The sequence below is a fragment of the Cannabis sativa genome, chromosome 6, assembly GCF_029168945.1.
Source record: "Cannabis sativa cultivar Pink pepper isolate KNU-18-1 chromosome 6, ASM2916894v1, whole genome shotgun sequence".
Classification (NCBI taxonomy): domain Eukaryota; kingdom Viridiplantae; phylum Streptophyta; class Magnoliopsida; order Rosales; family Cannabaceae; genus Cannabis; species Cannabis sativa.
Window position 1 is genome coordinate 31749261 of NC_083606.1, and position 7184 is coordinate 31756444.

A 7184-nucleotide genomic window follows, 5' to 3' on the forward strand; every position below is an offset into this window, starting at 1 on the left:
CACATTGAACTTAGGATTGGAACTAGTGTAATTCTCTCGTGTGTTGTTGTGTTTGGAAGCTACTAGATTCATCTGTATTTATCTTTCTGGTTTAATACGTGTTTGCTAGTTTTTAGTTTTTGATTTGTTTGTTTTGATTTAACTTTTATTTGTTTAAGTGTGATCTTAAACTTGGAATTACAAAGGTTAATTCCTATGTATCAGAGCTAAATTTTCTACAAATCAGAGCTTGGTTCTTCGATCATCAAGGGAGATTCAAAGATCACTTACTTCCGCACCAAGAACTCATCAAGAACTCATCAAGAATTCATCAAGGAATTCTATAAGAACACAAATTGAAGGAGGATGTCGATGGCTAGGTTCGAACTAGAGAAGTTCGATGGATCAACTGATTTCGCACTATGGCGAGAGAGTTTGAAGGGTATACTTGTGCACCAAAAGGTGGCAAAGGTACTCAGAGATAAAAAGTTACTGGCTGAGAAGAAGACAGAGGAAATTGTAGAAATGGAAGAGATGGCATACTACACCATCATTATGTACATGTTCAATGGAGTTAGAAGAAAGCTAATCCAAGAAAAGACTACAAAAGGATTGTGGAACAAACTAGAGCAGTTGTACATGGCACCATCAATCTCAAGCAAAATTAATCTTCTTGAAAGATTATACGGGTTTATAATGAACTCTTCTCTTTCCTTAGATGATAATATTGATAAATTTAATGAAATAATTGTGGGTTTAGCTAATATTGATCATGAAGTAGACGAAGAAAGTCAAGAAATCATATTGCTCATATCATTGCCAATGGCATATCAAGAAGTTAAAGCAGCAATCAAGTATGGCATGGATGTGATCTCGTTGGAGGGTGTTCATGCGGCATTAAAGTCAAAGGGCTCTAAATTGCAACTTGAGAAGGAGACTAGGAAAGAAGAAACCTATCTTGCAAGAGGAAGAAGTCCAAAGAGAGGATGATCAAGGAACAACCAGTCGCGACAATGTTACCAATGTGGAAATATTAGCCACATTAAAAGATTCTGCAGTCAATTGAAGATGAAATTTGGTTTCAGATCAAACTACAATGACAAGAGATGTAACAGAAACCAAAACCAGTCTCAAAATCTAATGTTATATCTCAGAAAATAAATAATATATAAATAGACATATTTTATTAAATATGTAATTATTTTGGTAACGAAGTAAGATTATGATCTTGCTTAGGGTAATTATTGAGAATTTACTCAATGAAATAAATAGCGTAATTTATTAATTACGGAGATTATATTGGGATATGTGAGTACCGAAGATATCAATTTCGAAATAAAATATTTTTTTCGGGCCCGACAATTATGGAAATTTAGCGATGTGGTTAGTAATGTCACGACATTAATGGAAGAATTATTTTGAGAATATTTCGGATTAGGTTAGAATTTTATTAGAATGTCGGGTTGAGGAATTAGTGAAATTACCAAAATGCCCTTAGGTTATTTTAGAGATTTTTTTTAGCTTTGTGGGTAATTTAATTATTCTTTAAATAATTATACTTTTATTCCTTTTTATTTTTTTTTATTTAGGGGCTGAGACCTTTTTTTTAAAAAAAAATAAATAGAAATAGAAAAGAAAGAAAAAGAAGAGAAAATCTTATTATTTAAGTTACTTGGAGGCTAAGTAACTTCATCATTTTCAACTCCTCTCCTTCTCTCTCTCGGGCAAGCTTGAGCCAGCCATTAGGGGACTTCTTTTCCTCAGCAAATCCACCATTTCAGAGTTGGACTCAACCCCCAAGCCAACCTAGAACCTTGAGGTAAGTTCCTCCTTATGTTCTTGGTGATTTCCTAGGTTTTAAGCTAGGTTTTTATTAGTTCTTTATGGGTGTTCATGGTTGTAGGCTTAGATGAGTTTTGAGCATGATTTCTTAGTTGAATTAGGTTTGTTTGTGCATGTTTTATTTGATTTTATGGTTGTTGAGATTGTGTTGTGTTTGAAGAAGCTAAAGGAATTGATTTTCTTTCACTTGAGTATATGAATTTGAGTTAGAGATTGAACTATTGTAATTTGAAGGTTGGGATATGTTATATTTATGTTATTATACTATTTTGGAAGGTTTGAGCAGGTTTGGTGGAGGTTTGATTGATCTTTGGGGTGAAAAACCAGAAATCACCATGGTTGCCAGGAAAAAAAGGCTGGCCGTTTTTCTGGGTGCCTGAAAAACGGCCGACCATTTTTCCCAGGAAAGGGGGATTTTGGGTTTTTCTCCTCAAGTCCGATCTGATTCGAGGTGTCTTTCGGAGTGGAATTCAGGGTGTTTTAGAGATGGTCAAGCTAGTTTGATCCGGGGGAAAGTAGGGTGTGTTCGATTGTGAGAATTAGAGTTGATTATCAGAAATTTGATTAAGGTTTTTATTGAGTTTTGGTTGTCGTGACATAGGACCGGGATCGCCTAGCTTATTTTCCACTCGAGTCGGCCCGTACGCTTGAGTTCAGAACTAAGGTAAGAAAAGTGGTAAGCACCGTATGTGGTAAAATATTAATGCTTTAATGGTTATGGCCTTGATTATTATCAAGACTTTGATTAGTTATTTGTTGAGCCTAGGTTATGACCTAGGGTTGGAAACGGTTAATACCGTTACGAGTAATTACTCTTGAAATTGCAGTTAGGTTTCTTGCTTATCGTTTGCTTCATCGGGCAACGATAGTGAGATATACAGCTCGTGGTTAACGAGTGGTAAAGGGGTACTTTATAAGGTACCAAGATTGTATGTTTATGATATTATGTAATGTGTAAGCATTAAATTGATGATCATTTCCAGTTATTGTCTATTTCACTTTTCTTACTAAGTCTTTGTGACTCACAGGTGCTTTATGGTGCAGGTAAGGGGAAAGCAAAGGTTGAGCAGCCATGAGTTCGAGGTCGTAGCAGCAATGTACATATCAGCCGTAGTGTTTCGGCCCAGTGAACAGGATGTTTCGTTTTGATAGTATTTTGAGATTACAAAGTTTATATTGTAAAAGTACTAACAAACTAGTTTGTAATATTTTGAAAATAGGGGGTCCCCATAGTTCTCATTACTTATCTTCTGCTATAAAGAAGTTTTTACACGCTTGATTTTAATTACAAAAAAATTTAATTACCCACACTTTTGGTATAATATAGTATCTATATAAGTATTTTATTAAATTGTACACACGTGGCGTCCCTGTTGGACAGAGCGTTACAACATGGTATCAGAGCGCCAAGGTTTTTAGATCCTAAAGACTGGTTTGATATGTACATTGGCTGCAAGGACTTGATCAACTCATGGTTCAGTAAGCTTTTCGTTAAAAGATAGTTTGTTAATTTTCTGATTGCCTGATTATTTGAATTGTGTTGATATCGGAATGGTGTGGGCAGAATATGGAAATACTTATCAGTATTGTTATTACTTGGAATGTGACCGCAGGTGTATAGATTATGCACCCGAGGCGGACCGGTAGGGGTACTCGCGAGCTAGCTGGGCTCGGGGCTCCTAGTGAGGGCGAGAACCCTCCACCACCACCAAACTGGGAAGAGTTATATGCTGCAATGCAAGAGACTATTCGGCAGCAGGGTGAGCAAATCAGAGAACTGAGAGAGCAGCGAGCTCAGCCTGCTCTAAACCCTAACCCTGATCCTCCGACACCTCTGGTAGTGCCACCGGATGTAGGGAACTGTTTGGAACCTTTGTATGAGCGGTTTCGGAAGTAGAACCCGCCAGTGTTTGAGGGTGGTGCTGATCCACTCAAGGTGGAGCAATGGATGAGTATGATAACATCCATTTTTGATTTTATGCGGGTTGAAGATAATGACCGGGTCATGTGTGCTACTTATATGCTGGGAGATGATGCCCGTATTTGGTGGGAGATTGTATCTCAGGGTCATGATCTGAATAACATGACCTGGGAAGCCTTCCGGGCCTTGTTTTATGAGAAGTATTATAATGAATCTATTTGGGCGACAAAGGCAGAAGAGTTTATACGTTTGACTCAGGGCAGCATGACTGTGACAGAGTATGCCACTAAGTTTGATCGACTGGCAAAGTTTGCTTCAGATGAGGTGGCTACTAAAGCTGCTAGGAAAGCAAAGTTCATTCGAGGGTTGGATGAACATATAGCACGAGATGTGATTGTTGCTTCTAAACAACCGGGAATTGCTCGAACTTATGCTCAAATAGTTGAACTGGCCCTAGTTTCTGAGGGTACAGAAGCTCATATACGAAAGAAAAATATTGCCAGAAGAGATTCATGGAAGCAAACATCAGGTGTTGGTTCTGGTAGGGGTACTGATCCCGGTGACCGTAAGAAAAGACCTAGTGAATTATCAGTTGCAGGCTCAAATAAAAGGTTCCAGGGTAACCAAGGTTTCCGTCCTGGTGGGAACAAAAACTGGCAGACTTTTCCTGAATGTCCGAGATGTAAAAGGTGTTGGGTTTTATGCCCTAAATAAACCTTCATTTCAATGTAATCCATTTTATTCAACATGAATAAAGAAACAGAAGTATTTTTCATTCATTTGTGTATGTTTTGGTTCATCTTATCAATTGCTTGTCTATTTGATTTATAAATTCATCTGAAACCCTTTTCACATACTTGATCCTATTTATTGTGTTGTCAACACATTGGAAAGTAAACATGACTATGTGAATAAAGATTCCTAGATTTATCAGACACAGGATTTTACTGATATGATAATCCACAACAAAGTTTACTTGCATTTGGAGAAATGCTATGTTCTTTCCAGATCATTAGTTAAAGTAAAGCTCAGGTTGGGTGCATGGAGTATGCATCGGAAGGGACCGATATTGAACTTTGACTTAGATTTATCAAACTTACCGTAATATCTATTCAAGTCAATATCGCCTAGTTGATCCTAGATCAAATGATCTTAATCCTGTTATGAATAGGCTCAATCTCAAGAGTGTTATTCATGTTCTTTGATTTGTTAGTTAAGCCTACTTTTGGGTCAGGGTGATACGTACATTTTGGGAACACGGTAGTGCAATTGAGTGGGAGCGCTAACATAAACACGGAATCTATAGCTTCTATCTGGCGAATAGTAAGTAAAGGATGATCTCCTTAGAGCTTAACCAAACAAAAGTAAATGGTGGAGTACTCATTTCACATAAGCTGAAATATCATTTATACGGGGTTAAGTGTTTTAAGGATAAAATACATTGTAGGGTGTAACGGTAATCTAATCCCTTTACAGTGTAGATCATTCATATAGAGGATCATTGATCAAATTACGATTATAACAATGGATAACTAATGATGTGTCTATATGGTGGAACATATAGAGCATTCTATATACTGAGAGTGCAATTTTAAGTTCTATGCGTGGATTCAACAAAGAATTAATAAGTCAGTGAATTTAGCTTATAAATTCTTGATCTGCTTATTGGACGCTCGGTTATATAGACCCATGGTCCCCCCACTAGTTGAGATAATATTACTTGTAAGACTCATTTAATTAGTTTTGATTAATCAATTATAATTCTCAAATTAGACTATGTCTATTTGTGAATTTTTCACTAAGTAATGGCGAAATTGTAAAGAAAGAGTTTTTAGGGCATATTTGTTAATTATGATACTTTGCATGGTTCAATTAATAAATATGATAAATTGACAATATTATTTAATAATTATTTATAGTTATTAAATAGTTAGAATTGGCATTTAAATGGTTGAATTTGAAAATTGGCATTTTTGAGAAAATGAGATGCAGAAATGATGAAACTGCAAAATTGCAAAAAGTGAGGCCCAAATCCATATAGCCATGGCCGGTCACTTTTATAGGTTTTTTCATCTGATATTTTCATTATTTTAATGCCAAAAAATTCAAGCCAAATAATTCAAACCTAACCCTAGTGGAATGCTATAAATAGATAGTGAAGGCTTCAGGAAAATTACACTTTTACTTCTGATTTCCTTCAGAGAAAAACCTGAGCCTTCTCTTCTAAACCCTAGCCGCCACCTATACTCTCTTCTTCTCTCTTGAATTTCGAACCACTTAGTGTTAGAGTAGTGCCCACACACAGCAAGTGATACCTCAATCATAGTGAGGAAGATCGTGAAGAAAGACATTCAACAAGAAGGAGTTTCAGCACTAAAGAAGGAGAGAAAGAGATCCAGGTTCAGATCTTGATAATACTCTGCGAAAGAAAGGATACAAGGGTTAGAGATCTGAACGGAAGGAGACATTATATTCTGCTACACCCAATGTAAGGTTTCTCATACTTTATATGTGTTTATTTTATAATCGTTTTAGAAGTTCATATTTAGGATGTTAATCAACATACTTGTGAGTAGATCTAAGATCCTGGTAAAATAATTTCCAGCAAAAGGCGCCATCAGGGCGAGTGTCAAGCCAGGGCCTGTTTCCACTGTGGGATGGTGGGTCACATGAAAAGAAATTGTCCACAGCTGCTACGACTAGAGCAAAAGAAGAATGATACACCCGCTCCTGCTCGAGTGTCTTCCCTGACTCAAGCTGAGGCTGATGCTGGTCCTTCCACTGTGACAGGTCAGCTTTCTGTTGCTGGTACTTTATTGACTGTTCTAATTGATTCTGGTGCAACGCATTCTTATATTTTAAGTAGAATAATTGAGAAGTTGAATAGACCTAGTGATGTGCTTTCTAGAGGTTTCGGAACTTTGCTGCCTACTGGGGAGTTGGCTATCTCCAGCAGGTGGGTTCGATCCCTTCCAGTATTTGTGGAAGGAAGAGAGTTATCAGTTGATCTGATAGAATTGAATCTGGAGGATTTTGATGTTATTTTGGGGATGGATTGGCTTGCTAAATACAACGCCACCATTGATTGTAAAAGAAAGATGGTAACTTTTCAGCCTGAGGGCGAGGATCCCTTTGTATTTGTAGGTAAGATGCGGGGATCCCGGATTCCCTTAATTTTAGCACTTAAGGCAAGAGATTTGTTGTGTGAGGGGTGCATTGGTTTCTTAGCAAATGTTGTGGATGTTACCAGGGAACCACTAGCGGGACCGGAGCATGTCCTAGTGGTTCGAGAATTTTCGGATGTGTTTCCAGAGGAGTTACTGGGGTTACCACCAAAACGTGAAATTGATTTTGAGATTGATCTAATACCGGGGGCAGAGCCTGTATCGAAAGCTCCCTACAGGATGGCACCTGCAGAGTTGAAAGAGTTAAAAGTGTAATT